The sequence below is a fragment of the Phaseolus vulgaris genome, chromosome 5 (genome assembly GCF_051622355.1).
Source record: "Phaseolus vulgaris cultivar YP4 chromosome 5, ASM5162235v1, whole genome shotgun sequence".
Taxonomy (NCBI): Eukaryota; Viridiplantae; Streptophyta; class Magnoliopsida; order Fabales; family Fabaceae; genus Phaseolus; species Phaseolus vulgaris.
In genome coordinates, this window is record NC_143502.1 from 6,952,673 (window position 1) to 6,968,734 (window position 16,062).

At 32.4% G+C, this 16,062-nt stretch overlaps 1 pseudogene across 1 annotated transcript; it reads right to left on the reverse strand.

The window, feature by feature from the left end:
• Positions 1-8,276: 8,276 nt before the first annotated feature.
• On the reverse strand, positions 8,277-16,013 carry LOC137833896 (glycolate oxidase 1-like; annotated as a pseudogene). Its single transcript, XR_016521233.1, has 7 exons — positions 16,002-16,013; positions 14,445-14,471; positions 14,247-14,297; positions 14,056-14,125; positions 13,878-13,978; positions 13,682-13,786; positions 8,277-8,455 (listed from the first exon to the last, which is right to left on the reverse strand). The product of XR_016521233.1 is annotated as a glycolate oxidase 1-like (transcript).
• Positions 16,014-16,062: the final 49 nt, after the last annotated feature.

Consider the following 16,062-nt stretch of genomic DNA (forward strand, 5'->3'; position numbering starts at 1 on the left):
GAATAAGCGAGAGAAAGATAGAAAGAATCTTTTATTATTTTGTCAAAATCCCAATTACAGATTCTCTGGCAGTGTTGATATAAAACACTCGAAAAAAACAAAATGAAATGGAAATGGGCCTAAAGCTGATGAGCGGCCCAATACACATATATGCAACCCAAATAAAAGAAACACATCATTTCATCATTGAGCGATGCTGGATGAGCTGTTGGGATGGTTGGAGGTGCAAACGATTAAGCGTTGGAGTGGACGGCGGATGTGTGAATGAAAGAGGATGAGAGTGAATCTTGAGTGTGAGGTTGGAGAAGAATGAAGTGAGAATGAGAGAATCTGTGTGTGAGGAAGAGTGGGAGAAGTCTTGTTAGTAAGGGTGTGTTGATATCAAGAGTTGTATCAAGATAGGTGGGCAGAAAAACTGAAAGCTATTGAGAGAGAGGGGAAATCTGAGAGAAAAATGGGGCTACGAAGAGTAATAAGCGAGATGAGTTAGGGGTGCACATAGAGGAATAAGGGTGTGTAAAGAGTAATAAGTGAGATGGGCTAGGGGTCACGAAGTGAAACAGGGGGTGCGAAGAGTAATGAGCTAGATGAGTTAGGGGTTGCGCGAAGAGAAATAATGGGGATGAAGAGTAAAATAGGATATTTTTAATTTTAATTTTCTCTTTTCTCTCTTTATTTTCAAAACTAGCATCCTCTTGACCCATTTTTATTTTCTTCAAAAGAGAACAAACTTTAAAAGAAGATATATATTTTTTTCAATTATATATTTTTTAAACATTTTTTACTTATTTTATTAGGAACAAAGTTTTAAATATCTGGATGAAAATGGATGACACAATGGTGGTATCCTCTTAAAATAGGATTTGATGGTTACATTTATCACTATAAAGCACGACTGGTTATCAAATAACACTAAAAAATCTATGTTCAAAATTATACTTTGACACTTTTTATCAATTGCCAAAATCACATTTATGATTTCTCTTTTCTTATTTAACAATAAGTATCATAATTATGAACAGTGGAAATAAAATCACTAAATTTTTTTTATCACAAATACATATGTTTTAAACATGAAAAAACTATAACTAGTCATAATTATAAATAACATATCAAATACATAGGAATAGGAATGTTGAACTAAGTGTCAATTTTTTTTTATTTTAAATTGTGTTGATAGATGCAAGTTTTTAATATGACAAACGATCTATAAAAACATTTTTAAAAATTATGTTAAAAATATTCTCCTTCTTTTGTTTTAGTAATATGTAATTTAAATAAGTTTAAGGAAAAGAAGAATTTATATTGGATATTTTCATATTGTTCATCAATAACACTAACTACATTTAGTTCTTGTTCAAATAATCAAATTTTATAGGACAAACTAATGATACAAAATACAATAGAGTATTTATAGAAAACAGGAAAATACACGAAAAGATGGTTGAATTTTGTTTTTAAAATCTTTTTAAAACATTTTTTCAAAGAATCATCTAATAGTTTATAGTCAAACAACAATGTGTATGAGAAACGATCTATCAATGAGTTCTAAAAAATATTTTTGAGAAAACTCTTATTCTTTAATCAACATAACTGAAATAACAATCAGTGTAATATATTAAGGAAAGAAAGATTATTCAATATTTTTATATTAGTTTATTTGATAGCGTAGACTATGTTCAAATTTTTACTAACAAATCAAGTTCCACTAAGCGGACTAATACTATGAAGTACAAAGCAAGTACTATTTGAACTCAAGTACTCTTTACTAAAACCCAAGTATTTTTTGACTCAGCCACTCCTAGCTAAAAACCCAAGTATTTTTTAGAACTAAGTCACTTTTGGCTAAAATTTATTATTCTTTGAAATGCAACGACTCCTGGCTAAAACTGAGTATTGTTTGAATTGCAACCACTCCTATCTAAAATTTAGTAATCTTTGAAACACAACCACTCTGGGCTAAAATTGAGTATTGTTTGAATCACACCCACTCTTGGCTAAAAGTGAATATTGTTTGAACCACAATCACTTTTGTCTAAAATTAAGTATTGTTTGAATCACACTCACTCTTGGCTAATACAAAAGATAGTCTTAAGATGTGATAAAAATATCATAGGTTTTGTTTATTAGGAATGCATTTTTTTGATGATTACAAGGATAAACACTCTCTCCTAGTTTTCTAATGAACACAAACAATGTTCTTCTAAAGGCACAAAGCAAATTTGGCAGCACTTTTGCACTTACAAATAATGACATAACTTCTTATTCTTCTCATCAAAGAATATCTTTATATGGGCACTTGAAAATTGTAGCTATTACAATCCTTTTTTTGGTCGTTGAGTAGCTTTGAACTCATTTAAATATCTTCACTTTTCTTTTATCATCTGATGAGCTTGATTGTTGAGAAGTATTGTGCTACGAAAAAGTCCAACACTTGTGATTTTGATTAAGTGTTGAAAACAACTAAGTGCAAAATATGGTCATGCTTCGTCTATGATACAATAGTTTTTAGTTCCGCAACAAATAATGTAAGACTCAAGTGTTTTGTTTGTCAGATGATACAACACTATGTTGTCTTCTTTTACATCTAATAGAGCATGGATATGCTCAAATAATACACACATATATCTAAGTTAACCTCGTACTACACAAATTTTTATATGTTTATTATATGTTGGATGGAATATCAATTGATTTCATTTTCCAAGAAGATCCATTTAAACATAAGTTACATGAATGATCTCTTGAATGAAGAGCTAAAACTACTTTCTTCAACAAATCCCCAATATAAACATATGTCAACTGTAGTCCAATCATTTTCCTTGTACGGTGTGCATTTTTACCATGTTTTTATGTAAAAGGATATGCAACCTAGGGATATAAATACTTTCAACTATCAAGGATGTTGTGTGAAGTAAAAAAGAGCAAGTAATGTTGCATGAAATGCATTTAATTCATTCTTCACAATCAAGTTCATTAGTTGCAAGAACAACATTCAAGTGAATTGAAGCTACTTAATGGTCTGAAATGGATTTGGAACAACTATATTCTTCATTGCTTATTTAAAGTCATTCATTAAGAAGAAGAACATGAAAGACCACATTGCATAGTGCTGAAAGTTTGTCCAAATATTTTGTGCCCCAAAAATTTCATAAGGAACATTATTCTCGTTCACTTAAAAAACTACAAAAGAGTGCATATACATTGTATACGTCGAAAGACAATATCCCTTTCTAGTGAGCAACTCATTGATCTAATGATCACTATTCAAATAACTTATTTATCTTTGTTAGGAGTGGTTGTTCAACAAAGAATACTTAGTTATTAGTCAGGAATGGTTGTTGTTCAAATATTACTCAATTTTAGCAATGAGTGGTCATGTTCCAAAGAACACCCATTTTAACCAAGAGCAATACATTATAAAAAAATTACTTGTTTTAGTCAGGAGTGATTTGGTCCAAAGAATACTTGTTTTAGCTAAGACTGATTACGGTAAAAAAAATACTCAAGGAGTTAGCCAAGAGTAGTTATAAGCTCAAATAATACTCAAGGGGTTAGCCAAGAATGACTACAAGCCCAAAGAAAACTGTTTTTACTTTGCAACATTAGTTTGCTCAATGGAACTCAATTTTTTTGATTAAAAACTAAACATAGTCTGTTGTGTATTTATCTTTCTGTTTATCATTTTTACTTTGCATGACACAATAAATGATAACTATGAGAGTATCCATTGCAAGGCCTCTAGTATTCTTGGGAGAATACTACTTCTATTGCAAAGACAGGATGGAAATGTACATCATGTTTAGACGATATCGATTATGGTATATAATAGCCAAAGGAGATATAGAGATCAAGATCCCAAAGGAAGAATGAACAAAAGTTTATTAAATGCAAATCAATGACAAGCTAGGTATAATTTAATTTGCACTCTATCAAAAGAAGAATATAAGAAGATTTGCAAGGAGAAATGGACTCCTTAGAGATCAACTATAAGGAAAATATAGGGGGTCAGTCAAACTCAAGTTCTGACTTTAAGTCAAAAGAAGAGAAGATAAATCTATGTCGAATAGTTGACATAGACGAAAAGGTAAATTCTAACCCCTTCTCTGATATTTTTCCAGCCTCTGATTCTTCATGCTTATTGTTTGATGACGAAAATGGCGATGATCTCTCCTATGAGGATATTCTTAACAACTATAATTCTATATCTAACTAGTATTTTAAATTAAAGAAAAAATTTAAACCCCTACTTCTTGAAAAATTTAGGACTTAATAGAGAAAAATTGCAATTAAATGAAAAAGTATTAGTCTTGGAACAGACTATAGCGTTAGATGTAGAAAAATGAAAATATTGGAGGAAAAAATTACATGTTGTAAGCATGATTTTGAGAAGTTTTCACAATGCTCTAAATCTCTAAATCTTCTTTTTCAACTTCCACACATAAGTTAGATAAGTTTGGTTTAGACTATGATATCCAAAATAGAAAAGATCATTACATATGTTTTTGAAAAGATTAAGGAGCTCATTTTTCACATTGTAGTAAACATGGATACTTTAGTGTCAAGTGTAGACACAAGGGAAAGTCTTTTAATGCTATAATAAAGGGCCGAAGAAAATATTGGTACCAAAGGAATTCATTATTTCTATTGTAGGAATTATGAACAAGAGGTGGCAACAAACAAAGATTGACAATCACCATTGGATGATAGGAATACACAAAGGACAAAAAATGTATTTTCCCAAATGTAATCAAATGCCTTTAGATGAAATCATAATCCTCTGAAATGTTAGATCCTTTATTTGTATTGATAATGCAAAAACTTATTTAAATGACTTTGACCAAACAATGAAATCATTTGTGTGGTACTAATGTGTTTGTTGAAGTTTGTACAAAGTAACAACCTGTTAAGTAATCATTAGGAAATATCATGCATTAAAGGGCATTTATGGTGAAATGACAAAACCTTTAATGTACAATAATCAAAGCATCTCAACGTAGAAAAACGGTTGATTGAAATGAAGGATGCACAATGCCATGTTTACGTCCAAGTCACCAAAGGAAACATAACCATCGTCTCGATTTCAACTTTCATCTTTCAAATAAAAATCATCTCATATCACAAAAGCATTCCTAAGGGGTTCAAACTTTGAGCGTGCTAGGTATTCTCTAGGCAAAGTGTTAAGTTTAGTGGGATGGGTAAAGTTTCCTAATAAGGAAATTTTAGAACCATGAAGCATATGACTAGTTTTGGCCTAAAGACATTTTAGAACCATTTGTTTACCAAATGGAATTAAGAACTTAAGGAAAACCACTAAGAATTTCAACCTTTCTACTTTTTTTTTATAATTACAATCCCTAATTCTTAAAGTTGAACCTCATCATAACCCAAGGTTGAAAATCTTTTAATGAAGCATCAAATTTCTCAACAAGAAATGATAAGAGCATGAAATGTTAAACGGTCCAGATCTCAACACATGAATTCAATAGTATTTCCATGAAAAGAGAAAAATGTTTCTTTTGTTCTTTTTTTATACAATTTCTGGTCTCTAGTAGACCTATTAGTAGGGTTCAAACCCATATGAAGTTTTGTGGATGTACAAGAAAATTTTCTACAAGTTTAAAAGAGCAAACTCACAAACCTTAAAGATTCTTAAACACACACAGCCTACCTTACCATTAGGACTATATATATATATGGTCATCATAGTGGCCCAAATTAACCATGCCCCTTTACTCAATGAAAGAAGTATAATAGTGTCATCCTAAATTCAAACATATACGTTGAAAAGATCTACAACACATAAACACTAGGTCAACACGAATATCTTTGACACCTACTAATAAAAGCTTATCGTGCACATAAATACGTGCAAAAGCTTTATTTTTTTCTTCTTTAAAAAGCTTCTTTTGTTTATGAAGCTTCATGCACTAGATGGCTTGTAAAAGAGTTTGCTTAACTTGTATAATCTTTCACATTTGTGTGAAGTTAGAATCTTGACAAGGAGTTATTGTATTTCATATCCACTCTCGGTTGAACGTTAGGAGTTTAGAGGATAACCAGTGAAGGTTTATAGAGTGCTTTGATTTTTTTTTAACCTATTTTAGAAATACAAAGCCAAAAGAAAATACTACTCTACTTTTGAAAATTTGTACAAGCTAAGGCAGAGATTTCTTCTGCATTTTTTTGTGGTTGGCCTTCTACTCTTAGCTGAGTGTATGGTGGCTTGGAAGTGAAGACGGTCCTCCATCATTCTTCCTCGCTATCATGTGACGAAGATATTGAAGCATTCCAACATACTAGACTTTTTAGAACATAAACTTTATCAAATTTGTCAAAATTTTCATATTCAAGAGACTTCGCAATCATGATATGATTAGCTCAAAAATTTAATGTAACAATAACATCACCATCGACTATTGGACCAACAAGTTCCCACTCTCATCAACAATAACAAAAGATGGCAGATACTTGTCATTGGCCTATGGTTCATTGGTCTTTGGTTTCTCCTCAATTTGTTGATAGCTTCAAGGGCTTTAAATTTGGATTGTAATTCATTTTCCTTCTCTTTTTGTGCCAAAAACAGAAAATGGACCTCTTCTACTTGACTGACTTTACTTTCTTTGTCTTTCCCCATATCAACATATTTTTCTTCCAATTTTGTAAACCTTCTTTCCATGTTACCTAGTTTTGCTTCAACACTCTCCAATTCAGATACCAGGACACTCCTTTTATTAAAAAAGATTGTGCTTTTCATTATTCAGTAAATCGAAAAATTCTTCCTAGCTACTTAATTTCACTCTTAAACCATCAAGCTCAATTTTTGCATCACAGAGGACTTCTCTGACAAGATATTCTTTAAGTTGAGTTTGAACATTTGATTCTTTGTCATCTCCACGTGTGCGAGCACTCGTCCAATTTTGTCCTTCAAGAGCAAATTCGGTCTTTTATGAAAACCAAACAACCTTTCTCCAATAATTATCCCATATTAAGAATATTACTTTTCAAGTCAGTTACAAAATAAATGTCCTCCATAGTACCTTCTTTTCCATCATTTTGGGAAAATCATATTTTCCCCGACCTTTGACTAGAACCTTAGTTGAGTCTCCAAAAGACACATGTCCATCTTCTATCTCTTCTATAACAATAAAGAGGTGTTTGTGCCCGTACATATGATTACTAGCAACATACCATACCATGTCACTATTTAGAGTGATGCCTTCATTGGCCATCCTCATAATTCCTTTATCTTTTGTCTCATCTTCCTCAACTAAATTTGCGCTTTCTTCCACTTTTTTCTTGGCATAACAATCATTTGCGTAATGTCCATATTTTTCACAGTTGTAACATTCAACATTTGGACGATTTGAAGAACCATCATCTCTTCATTGTTGTTTCCAAAATCGCCCCTTTGGTTATGTTGCGCATACATCACGTTGTCTTCATTGATGGTCATTTTTATTTGTATGGTTTCCTCTAAGACTTCTTATTTCCTTTTCTTCTTTAATTGTTCGTGTCCTTCAAGAGAACCCGCGAGGTCACCAATTGCCATTTCTTCAAAATTTCTTGATTCCTCGATTGCATATACAACATTTTAAAAGTCATCGGTCAAAGATTGAAGAATTTTCTCCATGAACCTTTCATTCGTGAGAGTTTCTCCATTGCTTTTGAATTTTTCTGGCTATCGTTTGCACACGAGTAATGTAACTAGATACAACTTGCGAATACATCATTTTCATGACCTCTAACTCACCTTGTAGAGTTTGAAGACACGTTTGTTTAACTCGAACGAAACCCTTGAACACCTTTTTCCAAAATGTCCCATGTTTTTTTTAAGTTGAGGCACTACCAATCTTCTCAAAAAGTGACTCATCAACAACTCGATACAACATGTACAAAGGTGCCTTATCTTTTGATTGTGTCTCTTTCAATGTTTTATTTTGGGTCGTTGAGTATCCTATGGTATTTTCCGGTTCTTCAAAACCTTTTTGAACCACCTCCCAAAGGGCTTTCATTTGGATGACCCAATTTTCACAATTCGCCATCTTTGTTAGTTGAGGTAGTGACAGATTATTGGTTACACTTACCATAGCAGCTCTGATACCAATTTGTGAATAGAGAATATACTTTTATTTCATTGTTGTATTTTCAAATGGAGAGTATGATATCAATATATAGTCTCATAAATGTTATGCTATAAATGACAATTAAAATATAACTGATGGTTTTGAGTTTAATGTTTAATACAAACTTGACTGAATTAAGGAACAAGTTTTTCACAATAACGCACGGGTGTGAGGATGAGTGCGAGGCTGGTCCCAATCAGCCACAATGTGATCACGAATGATTTCCTTTAGTGAACGACAACCACTCAAAGCCATGGTTAGCTCAAACTCTTCATGTAGCATCTGCAACACTTTTCAGCAGCCAAGGAGAACACCACAGGGCGTCCAATCTAATATAAAACAAAGCTTGTTAGTTGTTGCCACAATTTGTATGCTTATGATAACATATTAATACCACTAATAACCTCTGTTTTATTTTTTTTGTCCCATACTGATTCACATTATTTAGTGCTCCTGCATGAATCTTACGTAGTAATCAAAGTTTGCATTCAAATATTAAATATTGTGTTGAAACATTAGTGCCCATAAAAAAATGAAAACTAAACAATTTTTATGATCCTTACTTTAAATATTAACCTTATTTCATATTTTTTTATGATAAAATTACAAATTTTAGTATAAAAGATAAGTTTGGTTTTATTGCTAATATAAAAAAAAAAACACCTTCTAATGGTGTATGGTTGTTATCTAATATTATATTTTTTTTAGTGATATGTTGTTCCAATACTATATACAACTTTGTGAACATAAAATATATTTTATTTCACTGCTGATTTTTTTTTAAATGGAGAATAGAATATTACTATATAGTCTCGTATTAGACTTTTCAATTCATCTGTTCTCTCATAACATCTATATTATAAATTACATTTAAAGCAATACTATAAATGACATTAAAAATCAGAATTAAAAGTAATAATTATTGACCATTTAAATTTCCAAACAAAACTAATGACGACTTTGAGTTTAATGCTTAACAAATTCCTCCCTTAAACTCAAACCTTTCATATTTTTCATTCTAATCATCTCTTTCAATTTTTATTTTTCAAACAGAGTTGTTGGCAAAGTCTTTGTCAAAATGTCTGCTACTTGGTCATACCTTGCAACATGCATTATTTTTACTTCTCCATTCTTTCGATATTCCCTACTAATAAAATGAAAATAAGCATCAATATGCTTACTCCTCTCATGATAAATAGGATTCTTTTCCAATTCAATAGCTGATTTTCTATCTACTCATATTTTGATTGCCTCAAATTGTTGCCAATTTAACCCACATAATAAATTTCTTAACCAAATCGTGTGACACAGACACCAATATGTTGCAACATATTCCACCTCACATGTTGAAAAAGTTACAATTGGCAACTTCTTTGACAGCCATGTGAAAGTTTTGTATTCCCCACGTAGAACACATATCCTACCGTACGTTTCTAATCATCTACATCTCCACACCAATCACTATCAGAGTATCCAACCAACTTAAATTCATTTGTCTTTGAGTAGAATAGCCCAAGTGATTTTGTTCCTTGAATGTATTGAAGAATTCTTTTAATAGCTTTTAGGTGCAAGCATCTTGGATCCTCCATGAATCAACTTACTATGCCAACACTATACGTAATTTCTGACCTTGTACATGTGAGATGTCATAGTCTCCCTACTAAACTAAACTGCGGTATTCACTTGGTCTCCTCCCTCAAATTTAGAGAATTTCATACTGAGCTTCAGTGGCGTTGTTACCGAATTACAATCTTCCATCTTGCTTTTCTTCAAAATATCCTTCGCATATGCTTCTTGAGACACAAAAATTCCAAATCTCCTTCTTTAATTTCAAGGCCAAGAAAATACTTCATCAATCCTAAGTTTGTCATTTCAAACTCTCACTTGATAACTTCTTTAAAATATTCAACTATCTTCTCATTATTCCCCATGAAAATAAGATCATCAACATAAAGAGAAACAAAAAATAAATTACCTTATACTTTCTTTACATACCGTGCATGCTCATAAGGACATTGTAAAAATTTATTCTTTTGAAGTAAGTATCAATTCGGGTGTTCCAAGCACGTGGCGCTTACTTTAAACCATATAATGTTTTCTTCAACTTCAACACTTTACTCTCCTTTCTAGATTTCTTGTACCCAAGCGATTGGTCTACATAAATGTATTCTTCAAGGACTCCATTTAAAAATGCGGATTTCACATCTATTTGATAGATTGGTCACTCAAGTTGAGCAATAAGAGACAAAAGAAGTTGAATTGTCTCCATTTTTGCCTTTTGTTTGTACCCTTTTGCAACTAGGCGTGCCTTGTACCTTTCAATCTTCCTTTGGGGATTCATCTTTTTCTTGTACAAACATTTTACACCTATGGGTTTATATCCTTTTCGAAACTCTACCAAGTCCCACGTTCCATTTCTTTCAATTGCTTTTATCTCTTCATCCATTGCAACTTTCCATTTCTTGTCTCTTACTGCTTCCTCAAATTCAATGGTGTCTGAATCTGTAATAAGAAAATCAAATGCACTTCATCAGTTGAGTCATATAGGTCTTGTAGGCTCTGCATCTTAGGTTGGTGTGGCTCTTCTTCTTCCTCATGATCTGGAGAAATTATTGGCGTATTTATTGGTGCAACACTCAATGACTCTCCTTGTTTTACCTCCATTTGATTCTTCCAGACCCACGTGCTTTATTCATTCACTTGTACATCTTGACTCACAATCATGTTTTTATCAATGGGATCAAACAACTTAAAAGCCTTTGTCTTCTCGTCATACCCAATTTAGCACATATTTCTTAATCTTATCATCAAGTTTGGTTCTTCTTGGATTTGGTACATGTGCTTAGTCCACGCTACCAAACACTTTAAGGTGTGATACTGTTGGTCTATGACCGCTCCAGACTTCTTGTGGTGTTTGATTCACTAATTTTGTACGGGAACATCGTTTTTGCATATATACAACACATTGCACGACTTCTGCCTAAAATTCCTTCGGCATGCTTTTGCTCTTTAAGATGGATCGAACCTATAAAATATTGTTTTTTTCTTCTATAATGCCATTTTGTTGAGGTGAATATGTTGTTAAGAATCTTTTGATACCTTGCTTCTCACAATAGTTTGGGAAAGGGATTGACATGTACTCTTGGCCTTTATCTGACCATAAAGCCTTTATGTATAAATTGGTTATCTTCTCCACCACCGCCTTAAATTTCTTGAACACCTCAAATACTTCTGATTTTTCCTTCAAAAAATAAACCCAAATTTTCCTTGTATAGTCGACAATAAAAGTAATGAAATAAATTTTATCACTAATAGACTTGGGAGTGATTGGGCCACATATGTCAGTATGAACCAACACAAGACATCTCCTTGCACGATATTCTACCTTCTTTTTAAAACTTGTCCTTACTTGCTTACCAAATACATAACCTTCACAAAATTTGTTGATATAGTCCATGTCCGGTAATCCATGGACCATCTTTTAGCCCATTGTAGTGTAAGTGTTAAAATCGTAAATGCCATAACCATGTTTTTCCTCCATGTTGACTTGCAAACATCTCTCTTGTATATTTTTTAAGTTGAGTTTGAACATCCGATTCTTTGACATCTCCGCATGTACAAGCACTTTATCCTTTTTGTCCCTCAAGTGCAACATTCGGTCTTTCATGAAAACCAAACATCCATTCTTCAATAATTATCCCATATTAAGAATATTACTTTTCAAGTCAGGTGCATATTAGACGTCCTCCATAGTATCTTCTTCTCCATCCTTTTGGGAAAAAAATGTTTCCCCGGTCTTTGACTGGAATCTTTGTTGAGTATCCAAAAGACACATGTTCATCTTATATCTCTTGTATATCAAGAAAGAGGTGTTTGTGTCCGTACATATGATTACTAGCAACAATGTCCAAATATTATACCATGTCACTATCCAGAGTGATACCTTTATTAGCCATCATGAGAATTCCTTCATCTTTTGTCTCATCTTTCTCGACTAAATTTTTGCCTTTTCCACTTTCTTCTCAGCATAACAATCCTTTGTGTAATGTTCATATATATATATATATATATATATATATATATATATTTGCAGTTGTAACATTCAACATTTGGATTATTTGAACGACCACCTCTTCCACGACCGTGGCATCATCCACGCCACTTTTGTTGGTTAGTTTAACTTCTCTCTTCATTGTTATGTCCACAACCACGAACTCCGTTGCGCCCAAAATCGTGACCTCTGCGTCTACATCCTTTTCCACGGTTATGTTGCATATACATCACCTTGTCTTCCTCGATGGTCATCTTTGTTTGTAAGGATTCCTCTAAGACTTCTTGTTTCTTTTTCTTATTTCATTCCTCGATGGTCATTCTTGTTTGTAAGAGAACTTATGAGATCATCAATGGTCATTCCTTCAAAATTTCATGACTCTTTAATTGCACATACAACACTTTCAAAGTTATCGAGTCAGTACTAAAGAATTTTCTCCACAACCCTTGCATCCATAAGAGTTCCTCCACTGCATTGGAGTGATTGGCAACCGTTTACACACGAGTAATGTAACTAGATACATCTTCTGAATCATTCATCTTCATGGCCTCCAACTAACCTCGTAAAGTTTGAAGACACATTTGTTTAACTCAGACGAAACCCTTGAATACCTTTTCCAAAATTTCCCAAGCTTCCTTTGAAGTTGATGCACTAGCAATCTTTTAAAAATTGACTCATCAACAACTCGATACAACGTGTATAAAGTTGCCTTATCTTTTGATCGAGTCTGTTTCAACATTTTTTTTGGGTCCTCGAGTATCCTTGTGGTTTTTTCTGGTTCTTCTAAACTTTCTTGAACCACCTTCATAGAATCTTGAGATTTAAGAAGGACTTTCATTAGGATGCTCCAATTGTCATAGTTTGTTGTTTTTGTTAATCGGGACAGTGTTAGATTATTAATTATGCTAGGTATAGCTCTGATACCAAATTGTAAAATAAAAAATATTTTATTTCACTATTGCAGTTTTTAAATGGAGGATAGAATATTAATATATAGTCCCACATTAGATTTTTCAATAAATCTATTATCTTATAACATCTATACTATAAATTACCTTTAAAGCAATACTATAAATGACATTAAAATCATAATTAAAAAAAATAATTATTGGTCATTCAAATTTTCAAACAAAATTAATCACGACTTTGAGTTTAATGCTTAATGAAGTTATCCTAACTAATATTTTTTTTAAAATAATGACTAAACAAATAGCTAATTCTATAATAAGGATACATATAATGTTGATTAATTTGTTATTATTTGGGTTATGTTTGTATAGGTGGAAACAAATAGAATGGAAAAGAATGAAATACGAATTTTTTCTTTATCAGCAATGAAATATATATGATGGTATTACATTCTACGATTTGGATTGATAAAAAAAATTAAGAATGAAAAATATAATGGAGATTGGAGAAATTTATGATTCCCTCCTAAATTTGAGAGAAATGAAATGGACTAAGAATTTTGTTTCATTCCAAAAAGGAGAAATGAAGTACTCACAAATATGCCAGAGGCACCTAGTGCCAATGCCTTGAAGACATCAGTTCCACGACGAACTCCACCATCCAGAAATACAGGAAGACGACCTTCAGCAGCTTTGACAACCTAAGTTTCCACAACAGAAATGCATATAACAGTTTAAAATGAGTGTGTTGAAGTTTCATGGTGACTAAGATGGTTACTTAAGTTGATGTACCTCTTCTAATGCTGATATGGTGGCTGGAACATAGTCAAGTTGTCTAGCTCCATGGTTGGACACTATAATTCCAGCTGCACCACTTTGTATAGCTATCCTTGCTGCCATGTTCAAGAGAAGGTATTAGTAAAATATTGAAAGAGGATGAACACATGAATACAGCTTTGGTTATCCTTACTATCCTCAGCAGTCAGCACACCCTTCACAAGAATTGGGAGAGAGGTGATTGTTTGAAGCCACTTCACATCCTACAGCGTTCAGAATGATTATTTGGATGGACTCTATTCAGTTGAGCCTTCTATGCTCTAAAGTATATACACACAAAAATATGAACACAAATGTAAACTATGGGAAAGTTGAATTCATTACACTCCTCCGAACGATGCGAGATTGCATTTGTAGTTTTTGTCTAATTTCCGACTGCAAGCAAGTTATGAATTAAATCAATGAATTGGGCAATTTGCCAGTTGAGTTTTATGCAATGCACTATTAAAAGAATTTATACACATGAAGTATTATGAGTACGATTTATAAAATAACTGTAATATAAGTGAACAATTTTCATACATATGAAGCAAGTCCAGAGCCATCAGCCTGAAAGGATAAGACAAAAATTCAATTAGTGATAAAGGCAAGAAATTAGCCTGCAGAAATAATTCATTGTGTGATTATGAAAATGACGATGATCTATTCTGTGAGGATCATTTTAACAGCTACAATTCTATATCTGACTAGTATTTAAAATCAAAGCAAAAATTTAAAACCTTGCTTATGGTAAAGTAAAGAACTTAAGGAGAGATAAAACTGTAGTTAATGAGAAAGTATTAGTCTTGGAGCATACTATAACACAAACATAAAGGAAATGAAAATATTTGAATAAAAAATTACATGTTATAAGCATGATTTTGAGAAGTTTTGACAGAGCTCTAAAGCTCTAAATCTTTTATTTTCAATTTCCACACATGAGTTAGGTAAGTTTGGTTTAGACTATGATATCTAAAATAGAAAAGGTCATAATGTTTTTTAAAATATTAAGGAGCTCCTTTTTCTCATTATAGTAAACATGGACACTTTAGTTTCAAGTGTAGACACAAGGGAAAGTCTACTAATGCTATAAGAAAGGACTCGGGAAAATCTAGGTACCAAAGAATTCATTATTTCTATTGCAGAAATGATGCATAAGAGGTGGCCACAAACAAATATTGACGATCACCGTTGGATGATAGGAATACACAAAGGACACAAAGTGTATGTCCCCATATGTAATCAAATGCCCTTAGATGAAATCATAATCGTTTGAACTATTAGATCCTTTGTTTGTATTGATAATGCAAAAACTTATTTAAATGAGTTTGACAAGAAAATGAAATCATTTGTGTAGTACTAATGTGTTTGTTGAAATTTGTACAGAGAAATAATTCAATGAAGTAATCATTAGGAAATATAAGATGCATTAAAGGGTATTTATGGTAAAATGACAAAACATTTAATACACAATAATCGAAGCATCTCAACACAGAAAAATGGTCAATTGCAATTAAGGATGCACAATGCCATGTTTATGTCCAATTCGATTTGCCAAAGGAAACATAATCGTCGTCTTAATTTCAACTTTTATCTTTCAAAGAAAAACCATCTCATATCATATAAACATTCCTTAGTGGTTCAAAATTCTAGAGCGTGTTGGGTACATTTTGGGCAAAGTGTTTGGTTTAGTGGGATAGGTAAAGTTTCTTGCCCTAAGTAACTTCTAGAACCATGAAGCATGCGACTATTTTTGACCCTAAAGACTGAGTGTTTTACCAAAATTAAGAACTTAAGGAAGACCAACATGAACTTCACCCTTTCTAGTTTTGTTTGATAAATCTAATCCCTAATTCTAAAAGTTGAACCTCATCATAACCCAAGGTTTGGACATCTTACAAAGAAGCATAAAATGAATCAACATGAAATAACAAGAGTATGAAGTGTTAAACGATCAAGATCTCAACAAATGACTTATTATTTTGGATGCACAAGAAAATTGTCTACAAGTTTGAAAGAGCAATCTCATAAACTTCAATGTTGGAGATCCCACATCGACTAGAGATTAGAGTATTTCATTGTATATAAGTGGGTGCAAACCGCAATCCCCATGAGCCGGTTTTATGGGGTTGAATTAGGCTTAAAGTCCACTTTGTAATAT